Source organism: Emys orbicularis, chromosome 2 (genome assembly GCF_028017835.1).
Source record: "Emys orbicularis isolate rEmyOrb1 chromosome 2, rEmyOrb1.hap1, whole genome shotgun sequence".
In the NCBI taxonomy this organism is placed as follows: domain Eukaryota; kingdom Metazoa; phylum Chordata; order Testudines; family Emydidae; genus Emys; species Emys orbicularis.
Genome location: NC_088684.1, coordinates 128037735 through 128054410, shown reverse-complemented (window position 1 = coordinate 128054410; position 16676 = coordinate 128037735).

Genomic DNA, 16676 nt, shown 5'->3' with positions numbered 1-16676 from the left:
AATCTCATGACTTTGGGGGGTTCCCATCATTTTTGATTTCTTGAGGTTGGCAATACTGGTAACATTTTCCTCCAAAGGGCTTAACTGATTTTATTCTGTGGGTGAGATAAATTGTAATCTTCAATCTCTTTGATATTCCATTGTGGGAAGGGAATCCATCCCCCCTGAAAATCAGGACCCTTTTTTTAGGTGCCTAATTATGGATTCAATTTTCTAATGGGGAGTCACCCAGTTTTGTAAGCCTTAGCTCCCCATCCCCATCCCTCTCCCCATCCCTCCACCCCACTCTTTTGCATGTTTTGGGCTCAACAAATCCCTTAGACACTAACCCCAAAGCCCTCCTCCAGCTCCCTACCGTGTGGAAGAAACAAGCCCACTGCTGCATCTCCACAGGGGTACTGCATAGAACACTGCTAACCAGCTCTGGTGGCTGGTGTGAGATGGGGGAGTGGGCCATGTCTTACACCCCATGGAGTACAGATGGGGAAGCTTCTCACATCCTCCCCATTTCCTTTGTGCATCTATGGAGCAATTGGACACAACATATTCTAGATCAGGGGTTCTCAAACTGGGGGTTGGGAGGTCATTACATGGGGGGTCGTGAGCTGTCAACCTCCACCCCAAAACCCGCTTGCCTCCATCATTTATAATGGTGTTAAATATATAAAAAAGTGTTTTTAATTTATAAGGGGGGTTACACTCAGTGGCTTGTGATGTGAAAGGGGTTGCCAGTAAAAAAGTTTGAGACCCACTGTTCTAGATCAAGAGTGGTAAGGTGACCGGAGGACGTCTATGGCAAGATTTTTGTGGAGTTTTTTTTGTGAAGTATTAACTTTTTTTTTATTGAGATTATATTTTTAAATATTTAAAAAGAAAGAAAATGGTAAACAGAAAATTTAATCTTACAAACAATATATTAATGCCTTATTTTTAGGGCTGTCAAGTGATTAAAAAAATTAATAATGATTAATCACACTGTTAATAATAGAATACCTTGTATTTAAATATTTGTGGACGTTTTCTACATTTTCAAATATATTGATTTCAATTACAACACAGAATACAAAGTGTAAATAGCTCACTTTATATTTATTTTTATTACAAATATTTGCACTGTAAAAAACAAAAGAAATAGTATTTTCAATTCACCGAATACAAGTTCATGGTAAAGAGATTGCACTACAGTAAGTTGAACTTACAAATGTAGAATTATGTACCAAAAAAAAAAAAAAACCTGCGTTCAAAAATAAAACAACGTAAAACTTTAGAGCCTACAAATCCACTCTGTCCTATTTCTTGTTCAGCCAATCATTCAGACAAACAAGTTTGTTTACATTTGCAGAAGATAATGCTGCCCGCTTCTTGTTTACAATGTCACCTGGCATTGTTGTAGTTGGTGTCACCAGATATTTGCATGCCAGATGCGCTAAATATTCACATGTCCCTTCATGCTTCAACCACCATTCCAAAGGACATGTGTCCAAGCTGATGACAGGTTCTGCTCAACAATGCTTCAAAGAAGTGTGGAAGAACACATGTCCAGTTTCATCATTTGAGTCAGATGCCACCAGCAGAAGGTTGATTTTTTTATTTTTTATTTTTTATTTTTTTTGGTGGTTCGGGTTCTGTAGTTTCCACATCAGATTGTTACTCTTTTAAGACTTCTGAAAGCATGCTCCACACCTCGTCCCTCTCAGATTTTGGAAGGCACTTCAGATTCTTAAACCTTGGAATGAGTGCTGTAGCTCTCTTTAGAAATCTCACATTGGTACTCTCTTTGCATTTTCTCAGATGCAGTGAAAGTGTTCTTTAAATGAACAACATGTGCTAGGTCATCATCTGAGACTTCATTAACATGAACTATGTGGCAGAATGCAGGTAACAGAGAGCAGAAGACATACAATTCTCCCCCAAGGAGTTAATTCACAAATTTAATTAATGCATTATTTTTTTAACGAGCGTCATCAGCATGGAAGCATGTCTTCTGGAATGGTGGTTGAAGCATGAAGGGGCATACAAATGTTTAGCATATCTGGCATGTAAATACCTTGCAATGCTGACTACAGAAGTGCCACATGAACGCCTGTTCTCACTTTCAGATGACATTGTAAATAAGAAGCAGAAGCATTCTCTCCCGTAAATGTAAACAAACTTGTTTGTCTTAGCGATTGGCTGAACAAAAATTGGACTGAGTGGACTTGTAGGCTCTAAAGTTTTACATTGTTTTGTTTTTGAGAGCAGTTATATAACAACAACAAAAATCTAAATTTGTAAATTGTACTTTCATGATAAAGAGATTGCACTACAGTACTTGTATGAGGTGACTTGAAAAATATTATTTATTTTGTCTATCACTTTTACAGTGCAAATATTTGTAATAAAAAATAACAATATAAAGTGAGCACTGTACACTTGGTATTCTGTGTTGAGAAATCAATATATTTGAAAATGTAGAAAAACATCCAAAATATTTAATACATTTCAATTGGTACTCCATTGTTTAACAGTGCGATTAATCATGGTATTCTATTGTTTAAAACGGCGATTAATCATGCTTATTTTTTTAAATCGTGATTATTTTTTTTAATCATGTGAGTTAACTGTGATTAATCGACAGCCCTACTTATTTTCTGTCTGTTTGCAGCCTTGACATCAGAGAAAAAAGAATTATCCTAATGAATTCATATTAGACTAAAGATGCCAACCCCATTATAGGAACATAGACACTGCCAGACTGATCAGAGCTGTGCTTTACTTAGTCCATGAATGTCTCATCCTATTCCCCAGTAGTGAGGGATTGTTTTAAATCCTTAAACTCGGAGCTTTATATCCCTTTCAAACCTTTCAAATGGTTGTCAGCATTGCCACAGAGGCTTTGGCTACACTTGCCAATGTACAGCGCTGTGAGTTAAACCTGACTTCGTGCAGCTGAGTAGGGAAAGCGCTGCAGTCTGTCCACACTGACAGCTGCCCAGTGCACTGTCGTGGCCACATTTGCGGCAATTGCAGCGCTGTTGGGAGCGGTGCATTATGGGCAGCTATCCCACAGAGCACCTTTTCCCATTCTGGCGCCGTGGGTTGTGGGAAGGGGGCGTGGGTGCGGGGGATTCTGGGTCCTGTCTCAATGCCCCATGATGCATCGCTTCGCATCCCAGAAATCCCTTTGTTTCCGTCCACCTTTGGCGCCATCTTTCAACGGTTTCAGAGTGCAGCGCGATCTGTCTGCAGGAAATGGAGTCCGAACTGCTGAGGCGTATGCTGACGAGTCTCGCCAGCACGTCACGTTTGGCTGTCGAACTATTCCTTAAGATCCAAAGTGACAGTGAGAGTGAGGGTGAGGAGTCCGACGATGCTATCGAGCCGCGTAATGCGTACGATACGAAATTGCTTGTGACATTCACGGACATGCTCAGCACCGTGGAACGCCGCTTTTGGGCTCGGGAAACAAGCACTGAAGGGTGGGATCACATCGTCATGGAAGTCTGGGATGACGAGCAGTGGCTGCAGAACTTTCGGATGAGAAAAGCCACTTTCATGGCACTGTGTGAGGAGCTTGCCCCCATCCTGCGGCGCAAGGACACGAGATTGAGAGCTGCCCTGCCAGTGGAGAAGCGGGTGGCTATTGCAATCTGGAAGCTGGCAACTCCAGACAGCTACCGGTTGGTCGCAAACCAGTTTGGAGTGGGAAAGTCGACCGTTGGAATCGTGTTGATGCAAGTTTGCAAGGCCATTAATCGCATCCTACTCAGAAGAACCGTGACTCTGGGTAACGTGGAGGAAATAGTGGATGGCTTTGCACAAATGGGGTTCCCTAACTGTGGAGGGGCGATAGATGGGACGCACATTCCTATTCTGGCACCACCCCACCTAGGATCCGAGTACGTTAATCGGAAGGGGTATTTCTCTATGGTTCTCCAGGCGCTTGTGGATCACCGTGGGCGTTTCATTGACATTAACACAGGCTGGCCCGGAAAGGTGCATGACGCACGCATCTTTCGGAACACTTGGCTGTTCAGGAAGATGCAGGCCGGGACTTTTTTCCCAGAGCGGAAGATCATGGTAGGGGAAGTTGAAATGCCCATTGTGATCCTTGGAGATCCCGCTTACCCGTTAATGCCGTGGCTCATGAAACCCTACACAGGGAGCCTTGACAGCAGCAAGGAACGGTTCAACTACAGGCTGAGCCGGTGCCGAATGACTGTGGAGTGTGCCTTTGGCCGTTTAAAGGGCCGCTGGCGATCTCTGTATGGGAAGCTGGACTTGGCTGAAAACAGCATCCCCACAGTTATATCTGCGTGCTGTGCCCTCCATAATATTTGTGAAGGGAAGGGTGAAAGCTTCACTCAGGCATGGACCTCCGAGGTTCAACACCTGGAGGCTGAATTTGCACAGCCAGAGAGCAGGGCTATTACAGGGGCCCAGCGCGGGGCTGCAAGGATTAGGGATGCCTTGAGGGAGCAATTTGAGGCTGAAAATCAGCAGTGATATCTGGTGCCCTGCACAGGAGTGAAGTGCAGTAGTTCCAGTCTTTAGGAATCAGTGTCTGCTTAGCAGACAAGCAGACTTGCAGTGCCTGTTTAGTTCCTGGGCTAAGGAGTCTTTTACTTTATGCAATAATAAAGAATGTTTTCAAAGCCAAAGAATCCATTTATTGAAAAGAAAAAAAAATTATTTATTGAAAAGAAACAAGGGGGTGGAGTGGGGAACAGTACAATCACAGATTCGCATATGTCCTGTCTGGTGTGCTGTGCAGTGAGTGCTGCACTTCAGGATAGCTATACTGCATGGTGATGGGGGTTGAGTGCAGAGGGTAAAGGTCGTGGTTTTCAGGGCTGGGTGGTGAAGATACTGGTGTTGGAGGCAGCGGGTGGCGTGAAGAACACGGAAGTTGGGGAAAGTGGGTTGGAGGTGACAGTGGGGCACAACGGAAAGAGTTTTGGGACAAGGGCTGTAGGGGGGGGTGGCGTTTGCGTTTGCGGTACTGCTCCTCTTTCTGCATGGCTACCAGCTCCTGGATAGCATCTGCTTGGCGCTCCAGGATGCTTATGAGCCTATCAGTGCTTTGCTGCCGGTGCGCGGTGCTTTGCCACCGGTGCGCTGCATTTTCCTGGCGGATCCTGCTTTCTCTCTCCCTCCAGTCCTGTGCTTTCTCATTCTCTTTAATAGATTGCCGCATCACTTCTTGCAGCATGTCTTCTTTGCTTTTTCGCAGTCTCTTCCTGAGTCTTTGCAGTCTCTGAGCAGGTGATAAGAGGGACGGCTGAGGTCTCAAGGTTGATGCAGCTGTATAGGCAAAATGCAACATTTAACAGAGGCAGCATTGTTCATACCAGACAGAGTAATGATCCCCCCCGCACTTAAGGAGTAGAAAACACACAGGGTCTACACAATAGCATAATTTTCCCGTCCAAAACAGAGCACACATATCCCACGGGAGCCTCACAATGGTGAGTAAGGGGGACTGATTGTTTCAGGGCTGCACTGTCCTCTGGGTTTCTGTGCCTTGGGGAGAGCCAACAGCTTCAGGGGGCACCTACACTGAACACTGTCCCAACATTTTCCACAGGAGTTTGTCCTGGATGATATCTCGCTGCTGAGGGTGACCTGGGAAGCAAGGGAGGGTATTCTACTGCAATGCGGCTTCCGCCCTGGCCCATATGCAGCTTGCCTGTGTGCAGCAATGGTCCCCCCTCCCCTCGCAGCACAGTGGCGCGGACACGTTATCCTGGCTGGGACAAGGACCACGGCGGCTCTCCCGATAAACCTGGGCAAGCGCATTGCACACGTTCTGGATGAGACATTCGAGGAGATTACCGAGGCCGATTACCGCGATGTGATAAACCACATCAATGCACTATTCTGCATCTAGGCATGCATGCCTAAGCCTCCTCTCCCGAAGAGCCCACACCGAAAAAATTCCTTCCCGAAAAAAAAAACTGCTTACCGGGAACCTGCTCTTCCGTTTGTCCTCCACCAAGTACCGGCCGCTGCGACTGGCTACCTTCCTCCTGGCTCGAGAAGAGCTCCTGGCTGCATGGCTCCAGGGATTCCGGGGTGTCTCCATCAGGCCCACCACCATCACTCCCGTTTTCCTCCTCCTCCTCCTCCTCCTCTTCCTCCTCCCACCCTCCCCCCCACCGGCTCTGAAGTGTCCATGGTGGTGCTCGGAGTGGAGGTGGGGTTAACCCCAAGTATCGCATCCAGCTCTTTGTAGAATCGGCAGGTCGCGGGGGGAGCACCCGAGCGGCCGTTTGCATCGCGGGCTTTGCGGTAGGCACTCCGCAGCTCCTTCACTTTAATCCTGCACTGCAGGGGGTCCCAGTCATGGCCCCTTTCCATCATGTCCTTTGATACCTTCCTGAAGGTATCGTAATTCCTACGGCTGGAGCGCAGCTGGGACTGTACAGCTTCCTCTCCCCAAACACTGATGAGGTCCAGCAACTCACCATTGCTCCATGCTGGGGCTCGCTTGGCACGTGGAGGCATGGTTACCTGGAAAGATTCGCTGATAGCACTCCACACCACGCCAGGCTGAGCAAACAGGAAGGGGATTTTTAAAATTCCTGGGGAATGTAAAGGGTCGGTCACATGGTTGGTTACCTGAGGCCAGGGCAGTAGAGTTTGAACTGATGACCAGAGTGGCTAGAACAGGCATTGTGGGATACTGCCGAATAATTCTGGAGGCCATTCACAGCGCATTGGGTGGCCACACTGGCGCCGCAGCGCTGCAGCGGCAGCGCTGCACTCGCTATTCCTCTAGGAGAGGTGGAGTACATGCAGCGCTGCAACCACGGAGATACAGCGCTGCAAATGCCTTGCCAGTGTGGACGGGGAGTGAGTTACAGCGCTGGGGGCGGCTTTACAGCGCTGCAACTCGCAAGTGTAGCCAAGGCCAGAGAATGCAGTACTTGAGAATGAAAATAACAGGGGTCAGACGAAATGCTTAATGAGGGGGGTAGTGCTTTTACAGCTCCAACAATAACATAAAAATAACTCCTCTGGTATACTTTAATTTGTCTGTGCATATTTGTTTCAGTACTTTTTCAGTTTTTCATTTGACAGAACAAATATTCAAAGTTAATCTGACCTTAATAGGACTTGAATCAAGCATATTCAGCACAATATTAACAAATCATGGTGTTATTTGTTGTGTATCGTGGCACAAGACACAAAAGAAAGGGAAGTTCCCTGATCTACAATCTAAATAGACTGATAATATTATAATATATGCAGTTTAGTTGTAGCCATGTCAGTCCCAAGCTATTAGAGAGACAAGGCAGGTGAAGTAATATATTTTATTGGATCTACTTCTGTTGGCAAGAGAGACAAGCTTTCGAACCACACAGATCTTTTCTTCTGGTCTGGAAAAGCACCACAGCTAAATGCAAGATGGAACAAATTGTTTAGCAGAAGTCGTTAGCTCATATTTTAAGGGACCATTCAAGGTAGAGTGGCCCATTAACACGTCTGTAGTCACAGAGCAAAAAGGTGGGCTAGTGTGGTAGCCCTTTTTATCCTATCACTGCAAAGGTGATAATGGGTGTTCTAGCCTGCATTTAACTGCTGCAAGGCAAGGCTCCCACAGCAGGGAGGCAGCAGGAAATGGCTCTGGCAGCTCCCTGCCGCACATGTAGACAAGGACTTAGAATGTTCTTTCTTTGCTCTTTATAACTCTATTGGATGCAGCAGAGTCATCCCCCCATGTTTTGTGCCAGAGATTCTATAATAATGTCCAATATTTCATAAAAATCACCCTCTTTCTGAAAAAAGTTAAATTTAGATGTGTATTCTCCTTCAGTTATTCACAAAGGAACATACTCTAATGCCACTGACAGACTGACTACAGAAGATCTCCACACTTTTGCTTGCCTGAACATCTGCTCCCCCAATATCCATGCATATAGGACACCTGCACAAGGATCTCCCATTGCCCCAACTGGAAAATGGAGGTGTACCCAATGCCTCTGCAATACTGGCCCCTCTTACTAAGACTCTGTAGATGTCTCTGTGGTGTCCAGGCTCTACACGTGTGGAGAAGACCAAATGGTTTCAGCAGAGGGAATAGGCCTAATCATTACACCACATTGTCCATGGGCAACTCTGGGGAAAGTTAATATAGCCTGAAGCTATCTGCACTTTTCCATGGAGCTCTTTGCTTGGGGAAATCTCACAGAGAAGATCTAGGATCAGCCAGGGGAAGGAGAGTCCTGGGAAAGAGAGTCATACTACTAGGAAGGTATAAGCACTTATGGAATTGGTGCAGAAGAATGGAACCTCTGCCTCCAATGGAAAAAGAAGTTCTACATTGATCTGAACCTCCTCCTTGTTCCACAGGTAGGCAACCCATCTTCCTGATGAATAATTTGAAGGGAATATCATAAAGGGAATATTTCAACATTTCTCATTTCCCACTTGCCTGTTTCGTACAGTAGTTGCCAAACTAGACTGTAGATATTAATAATTCAGTACCCTGAATGAAAGTTTCCATTGCGTACCATGTGCTTTATTTTGTGAAGCAATTAAGTGATCAGAATTTTTTAAAGTAATTTCTAAACAATGTCTGTTACAGATAATTATAAAATACCAATAGCGGACTTTTATTGCAGATGAGTAAACGACTAAAGGTCAGTCCATCTAGTTAGATTTTCCCATAGGTAAATATTTTTGAATGTCATATTTACACTCCAATAACTGTATTAGGCAAGCAGTTGTGAGGATAGAATCCCCTTGTGTCACTTGGGTATATTCATCTCTCTGTCTCAAGAAGAAGGCAGTGTAGCTGAAATCTTAGATCTATGAAAAAAAAGCATCATTGTTCCAGGAAAACACATCCAGAAACACATTCTACTTTTTTTTAGCACTGATGGAATTGTATCTTAAAACAGTAACAGATTGAACTTTTCATGGCACAGAAGAAATTATGAAAATATAATGTGTTGCAAACTGTTATTTTAAATCCAGAGTCAAAGTATAAAAGTTTCATATATAACTTTAAATTGCTTTCTCCTTCACTCCTCTACTGCTGGTATGTGTTAGTATGCTGCGGGTTGGTAACTTTAACATCACACAATACATCCAGCTAATGAGATTGCAAGAACATTGTGCTCCTCCATCATTTTCTTATCAGTGACAGCCAGTCCATTAAAAGCTGTAACCCTGAGAAGTGAACTCCAGTTTTAAAGTTTTGCATTCTGGAAATGGTCTTCCCTAGTCTGTTAATAGATAAGATGGATGCAACATTTTGTGACAGTTCAAGATACTCACCCTCCAAGAACTGTTTTGAAACTAACAACAGACCTATTATCTCCTTTTAGAAAATATTTTTTTAAGCAGTGCTATTAAGTGAATGGTGTGTTTTTGCTGGAAGTGCTCAGCTCATCTACTTGGGTTTCACCTGCCCTTGTGGTTACTAGGCTCTTGTTGTTTGTGTTTTAATGGCATATTTCTAAGTAAATTTTAACCTTTTAGAATTCATTTCCCAGCCACACATTTTACACTTAGCTGGAGTGACTCATGTTTCAAAAGATTTTCATTAATTTACTCAGAGAAATAGCAGGGTTATGTCTAATAGTGAAGGTTGTTCTATTTTATTCCTAGTAGAATATGAAAATATTGAGAAATTGAATGTATGGGGCAGATTCTGCTTTTTATTACTCTATTATGGGAGTTACTCTGGTTTTACATTAGTATAACTGATATGTCGAATTTAGCGCCGTTACATCGAATTAACCCTGTACCCGTCCACACCACGAAGCTATTTAGTTCGACATAGAGCTCTCTTAAATTCGACTTCTGTACTCCTCCAAAACGAGAGGAGTAGCGCTAAATTCGAAATGGCCATATCGAATTAGGCTAGGTGTGGATGGAAATCGACGGTAATAGCTCCGGGAGCTATCCCACAGTGCACCACTCTGTTGACGCTCTGGACAGCAGTCCGAGCTCGGATGCTCTGATCAGCCACACAGGAAAAGCCCCGGGAAAATTTGAATTCCTTTTCCTGTCTGAGCAGTTTGAATCTCATTCCCTGTTTGGACAGCGTGGCGAGCTCAGCAGCACTGGCAACGATGCAGAGCTCTCCAGCAGAGATGGCCGTGCAATCTAATAGAAGGAGGGCCCCAGCATGGACTGATCGGGAAGTCTTGGATCTCATCGCTGTGTGGGGCGATGAGTCCGTGCTTTCAGAGCTGCGCTCCAAAAGACGGAATGCAAAGATCTACGAGAAGATCTCTAAAGCCATGGCAGAGAGAGGATACAGCCGGGATGCAACGCAGTGCCGCGTGAAAATCAAGGAGCTGAGACAAGGCTACCAAAAAACCAAAGAGGCAAACGGACGCTCCGGATCCCATCCCCACACATCCCGTTTCTACGAGGCACTGCATTCCATCCTAGGTGCGGCCGCCACCACTACCCCACCACTGACCGTGGACTCTGAGGATGGGATATTGTCCGCGGCAGGTTCCTCGTCGGACATGTTAGCGGACGGGGAAGATGAAGAAGGAGATGAGGAGGACGAGGCAGTCGACAGCGCTGGCACCGCTGATTTCCCCGACAGCCAGGAGCTCTTCATCACCCTTACCGAGATCCCCTACCAACCGTCCCCATCCCTTACCCCGGAGACAGAATCAGGGGAAGGATCAAGCAGTGAGTGCTTTAAATATCTAAACATTTATTTTTACAAGAACTGGAATATTTATAATATTAACAATGGCTGTTTATTAAAGTGCTTAAACATGTAAACAATTATCTGCAAAAAAACTGGAATATTTACAATAGTAACAAAGGGTTTTTCATGATTTGTCTGCCTTAGGCTCTTCACAATTTAGTCCCAAGTATTTAAAAATTTTTTTACAATGTCCGGTAAGTCATGATTATGCTGCCCAAGACGCTCCACTCTTTAGTCCCAGTGCACCTACGCGAAAATCCGGTCAATATGGCCGGGGATGGAGGCGAAATCCTCATAGGAGAACTCCTCGTAGGTCTCATGAAGGTACATTTCCAGCCTGTTCATCAGGTTCCTGGGTAGGGCGATCTTAGTGGGCCCTCCGTGGTAGGACACGTTACCGCGCCACGACACCATCAGATACTCTGGTATCATCGCCCTGCAGAGCATAGCGGCAAACGGCCCTGGTTTCTGAAGGCTTTCTCGAAACATCCTTTCCCTCTGGGACTCCGAGATCCTCAGCAGGGTGATGTCGCTCATTACGCCCTGCTTTGAATTAGGGAGGGGAATGTTAGTATTGGGACTGCTTTACAGCCACGCGGTGGAGGGAGAGGGGCAGCATACAGGGATCTTTCCCTGGAACAGCCGCGAGGGGGTGGGACAGGGGCATAGTTCATGCTGTCCTGATTGCTGGCAGCAGAGACTGGCATTGCTTTCAATGTGAAAGGAGGCCAGTGCTACTAGTACAGTTTTAAGCAGCCAGAAGTCTACGGCTTACCATGATTGCACGCTACAGAAGTTCAGGTGTCCTGCCACGCTTCTCAGATAACTGCAAGACCACTGCAGGACCCCAGGCACTGAAGGCGATGGCTGAAAATTCGACCTTGTCCTGAGTGCGCATGTGAGAGGTGCAGTGCATGGTCTTGTTCACAGAGAAAGACTAGGTTCTTTGTACACAACTTCATTTATCTGTCTCAGGAATTCACTCCATTTTTCCCATTCACACAGACACATCTGCGACTGTCTCCCAACCCAGCCTGTCAGCACACTCCCAGAGGCTAGCGCAGATTAGGAGGAGGAAGAAGAAGACGCGGGAGGACATGTTCTCAGAACTAATGAGCTGTTCCCGAGCCCAGGCAGCCCAGCAGACACAGTGGAGGGAGAACTTGTCCCAAATGCACCGAGCAGTCATGGAACGGGAGGAGAGGTGGCGTCAGGAGGACCAGCAGGCTACTGAAAAGCTGCTTGGACTTCTGAGGGAGCAAACGGACACGCTCCGGCGCCTTGTGGATGTTCTGCAAGACCGGAGGCAGGAGGACAGAGCCCCGCTGCAGTCTATCTCTAACCGCCCTCCCCCGCCACCAAGTCCCACACCCCCCTCACCCAAAGTACAAAGAAGGAGGGGCGGCAAGGGCCGTTAAAACTTTCAGTCAACCCCTGCAGACTGCTCTAGCACTAGAAGGCTCTCATTCCCCAAAATTTTAAAAGTCCTTTCCTACACACCTCACAGAAGCCCCCGTGCAAGTTTCAACCCCCACGTTTCATGTCTGGTTCATAATAAAATATTCGTTTCTGTTAATTACTGTTTCCATGATTTTATTTTGGAGGAGAGTCTGTCTGAACGAGGGGAAGGGGCATGGTAATTGGACAGGACAGTCACCTTTACCAGGGTACAGAGGCGGGGTCAGGTCCAGGATCAGGACACATACCCAGTGCAGTGACTAGTGACCCTGTTCAATCTGGGAGGTGGTTTTCATGTTCTGTGGGGGGGGGGTTGCTCTGTGACTTTGTGGCGGGGGAGGGCAGTTACAGATCTAATGCATCACAGAGCCCCGCAGCAGGGGAGTTGTAACCCTCCTCCCCCTGCCAGACAGTCACATAGCCGACACATACACGCTGTCCCGCCCAGGAGGGCTGGCAGGCTCTGTTGAAACAACCAGTCCACCACTGCGGAACCCGTCATTCCTGGAGTTTAGAAGCATCATTTGCATCACAACAGTAAACCCGCACCCCGCCACAGTCTGCGTCCCAGGTTTAAAACATTCCCGCGAAAACAGTAATAAAGACAACGGTGTTCATTAACAAAACAGAACAGATTTTATTTTTTGGGAAGGGGGTGAAGGGGGTATGTAACTGGAGAGGATAGTCAACGGTAACTGGGTAAAGAAACGGTGGCAAGTTCAGGTTCTGAGTCCACAAACTTAAAATTCACTGGTGACCCTGCTCAGTCTGGAAACTGTCTTTCAAAGCCTCCCGGATGCACAGTGCGTCCCGCTGGGCTCTTCTAATCTCCCGGCTGTCTGGCTGGGAGTAATCAGCAGCCAGGCGATTTGCCTCAACCTCCCACCCCACCATAAAGGTCTCCCCCTTGCTCTCACAGAGATTGTGGAGCACACAGCAAGCTGCAATAACAATGGGGATATTGGTTTCGCTGAGATCACAGCGAGTCAGTAAGCTTCTCCATCTCCCCTTGAGACGGCCAAAAGCACACTCCACCACCATTCTGCACTTGCTGAGCCGGTAGTTGAACAGTTCTTTTTCTGTGTCCAGGGCGCCAGTATAGGGCTTCATGAGCCAGGGCATTAGCGGGTATGCTGGGTCCCCGAGGATCACTGTAGGCATCTCCACATCCCCAAGAGTTATTTTGTGGTCCGGGAAGTAAATACCTTCCTGCAGCCTTCTAAACAGACCAGAGTTCCTGAACACGCGAGCGTCATGAACCTTGCCCGGCCATCCAACGTTGATGTTAGTAAAACGTCCCTTATGGTCCACCAGTGCTTGCAGCACCATTGAAAAGTAGCCCTTTCGGTTGATGTACTGGCTGGCCTGGTGGTCCGGTCCCAGGATAGGGATGTGAGTCCCATCTATAGCCCCACCGCAGTTTGGGAATCCCATCGCGGCGAAGCCATCTACGATGGCCTGCGCGTTTCCCAGGGTCACTACCTTTGACAGCAGTACCTTCACGATTGCCTTGGCTACTTGCATGACAACAACCCCCACGGTAGACTTGCCCACGCCAAACTGGTTCGCGACTGACCGGTAGCTGTCCGGCGTTGCAAGCTTCCAGAGGGCTATGGCCACTCGCTTCTGGACAGTCAGGGCTGCTCGCATCCGGGTGTCCTTGCGCTTCAGGGCAGGGGACAGCAACTCACAAAGTTCGAGGAAAGTCCCCTTCCGCATGCGAAAGTTTCGCAGCCACTGGGATTCATCCCAGACCTGAAGCACTATGCGGTCCCACCAGTCCGTGCTTGTTTCACGGGCCCAGAATCGCCGTTCCACAGTATCCACAAGACCCATTGCCACCGTGATGTCCTCAGCACTGGGTGTCGTGGTTTCAGACAGGTGTGTGCTACTCTCGGAGTTCAGGTCCTGACCCCGGTGCCGTAGCCTCCTCGCCTGATTTCTCTCTATCTGCCTCAGTGAAAGGTCGATGATGAGCTGCGATGCGTTGACAACGGCCACAACTGCAGCGATGGTCACAGCGGGATCCATGCTCGCAGTGCTGTGGCGTCCGCGCTGTCACTGACTAGAAAAGTGCGCGAACTGATTTCCCGCCGGCGCTTTCAGGGAGGGAGGGCGGGAGTGACGGTTGGATGACGACAGTTACCCAAAAGCACCCTCGACACATTTTTTTACCCAGAAGGCAATGGTGGCTCGACCCAGAATTCCAATGGGCAGCGGGGACTGCGGGAACTGTGGGATAGCTGCCCACAGTGCACCGCTTCCAATGTCGACGCTTGCCCCGTTAGTGTGGACTGACAAAGTCGAATTACTGTCCTTAGTGTGGACACACACGTTCGACTTTGTAATATCGATTCCACATATTCGATTTAACTAAAATCGAACTACTCTCGTAGTGTAGACATACCCTGAGAGCATAATTTGGCCCTGTGACTATGAAATCTCAAGGAAGGATTTGGCGCAGTAATGGCAACAATACTACTCCGCGTGTGTGTGTGTGTGTGTGTACAGAATTACAAAGATTAAGCATACAAAGAGTTATTAGGACTAATAACTCTTTGTATTAGCCCAAAGAATTTTTTACTAACCCAAAGATTCCCAAATTCTGATCTATGGAGAATGGACTACTCCAGGCCTGCACAACTCGTAAAGCGGCGAGGGCCATATTACTCCAAAGAATATAGCCGAGGGCCGAAACCCCCAAGCCCCGCTGAAACCCCGCCCCCAGTGCCGCCCAGCCCCGCCGAAACACCCCCCCCCAGCACTCGTGTAAGGCGGCGCCTCCTGCTGGTCTTCTTGGGAATTAGCTCATCCAGCCGTTGGAGCGCCCTCTGCAGGCCAGTGTCCCGCTGCCCCCGTGTCCCTCCCAGACCCCGGTGCCCTTTGATCTGGCGTGCTGCCCCCTGGCAATACCCCCACACTCTGGCTCTAGGTCTCCCCTCTCTGGGGAACCCCCAACCCTCTCCCCAACTCGCCTCAGTATACTGCCAGTCAGCAACTAGCCCCTGTGCCCTGGGGCAGACTGCAGTATAAGCCACTCATTACAGGCAAGGTTGCGTTTGGACCTGCTGCCTCTCTCTATAGCTGGGCTGCCCCTCTGCAGCCCTGGTACTGGTCTTAGGCCCTTAGCTGTTCTCCACTAAAGCCTGGTCTACACTAACCCCCAAATTCGAACTAAGGTACGCAACTTCAGCTACGTGAATAACGTAGCTGAAGTCGACATACCTTAGTTCGAACTTACCGCGGTTCAGACGCGGTCCACACGCGGCAGGCAGGCTCCCCGTCGACTCCGCGGTACTCCTCTCGCCAAGCTGGAGTACCGCAGTCGACGGCGAGCGCTTCCGGGATCGATATATCGCGTCCAGACCAGACGCGATAAATCAAACCCGGAAGTTCGATTGCCAGCTGTCGAACTACCGCGGTAGTGTAGACCTGGCCTAAGGTTTTTCGCTAAACTGGCTGCTTTCATTATTTTTTCATTTGGGTTCAATTTGGCGAGATTGGGATGTTTAGTTTCAAAGTGCCGCCGAAGGTTGTATTCTTTCGGAACGGCTAACGTTTCACGACACACGAGGCACAGTATTTTGTCTTTGGAAACAGTACATAAGTATTTATTAGTCCATTCAGTGTTGAAAACTCTGTGCTCTGATTCTATTTTTCTCTTTCTCTTTTCACTCATGGTATCCATTATGAAGCTCAAGATTTTGTTGAATAAAGTCACACACAAAGAAAAGAGATATCTCACGGCGTATGGCACACTAGGAAGGCACTGACAGTGTGTGGAAGCCTGTAGTGTAGAGGGGGAAAGAAACGGCATACATAGGTTGACCAGATCACAGCAGTAAAATAGGATCCACCCCTTCCCTGCTTGGCCCCACCATCACACCCCTCCTCACCCCCTAGCCCCCCCCCGCTGGCTTGCTGTGTCCCTCCTAGTCAGTCCCCCACCCACCACTCGCCTCCTTTCACCTCCTCCCTCCCCTTCCAGAAACCCCCATGCCCGGCCCTAGAACCCCTGCTGGCTCACTGCTCGCCTCTTTGCCCACCTGCTCGCCTCCGACTCGCCGCTCGCCCCCCCCCCCCCAGTATAAAGCCTCATTTAAAGACCCAGGGGTCACTATATTATTGCATACAGCAGTCAATCAATGCAGTTGTAGATAAATCTCTGCATTATGCATTTTTGTATAACTTTTATATGACTTTGTATTGAACCTTGGTAATATGTTATAGCGGGCACCTGAGGTAGTATAATTAAGGTAAAAGAAAAATGTCTTTTTGCTAGAAGTAGAATAAGATCTTCCCCCCACTTTGTAATCGATTGTCCTGTTGAATGAATGAGGTGTGAATGAGGAAGGCAGGGAAGGCAGCACCTCCAGACAGCTGCAACCCTTGGAGAGAGGATGGGAGCCAGATCAGGCCCAATGCTGCTATATAGAGATGCTCACCTGGATGTAATGGGCCAGTGGTAACCACTCCATAGTTCAGACTGATCACAACTTAAAACTAAGATCCATTTTTAACTTCCCTGTAACAAGGTAGGATTTGTCTGGGAGGT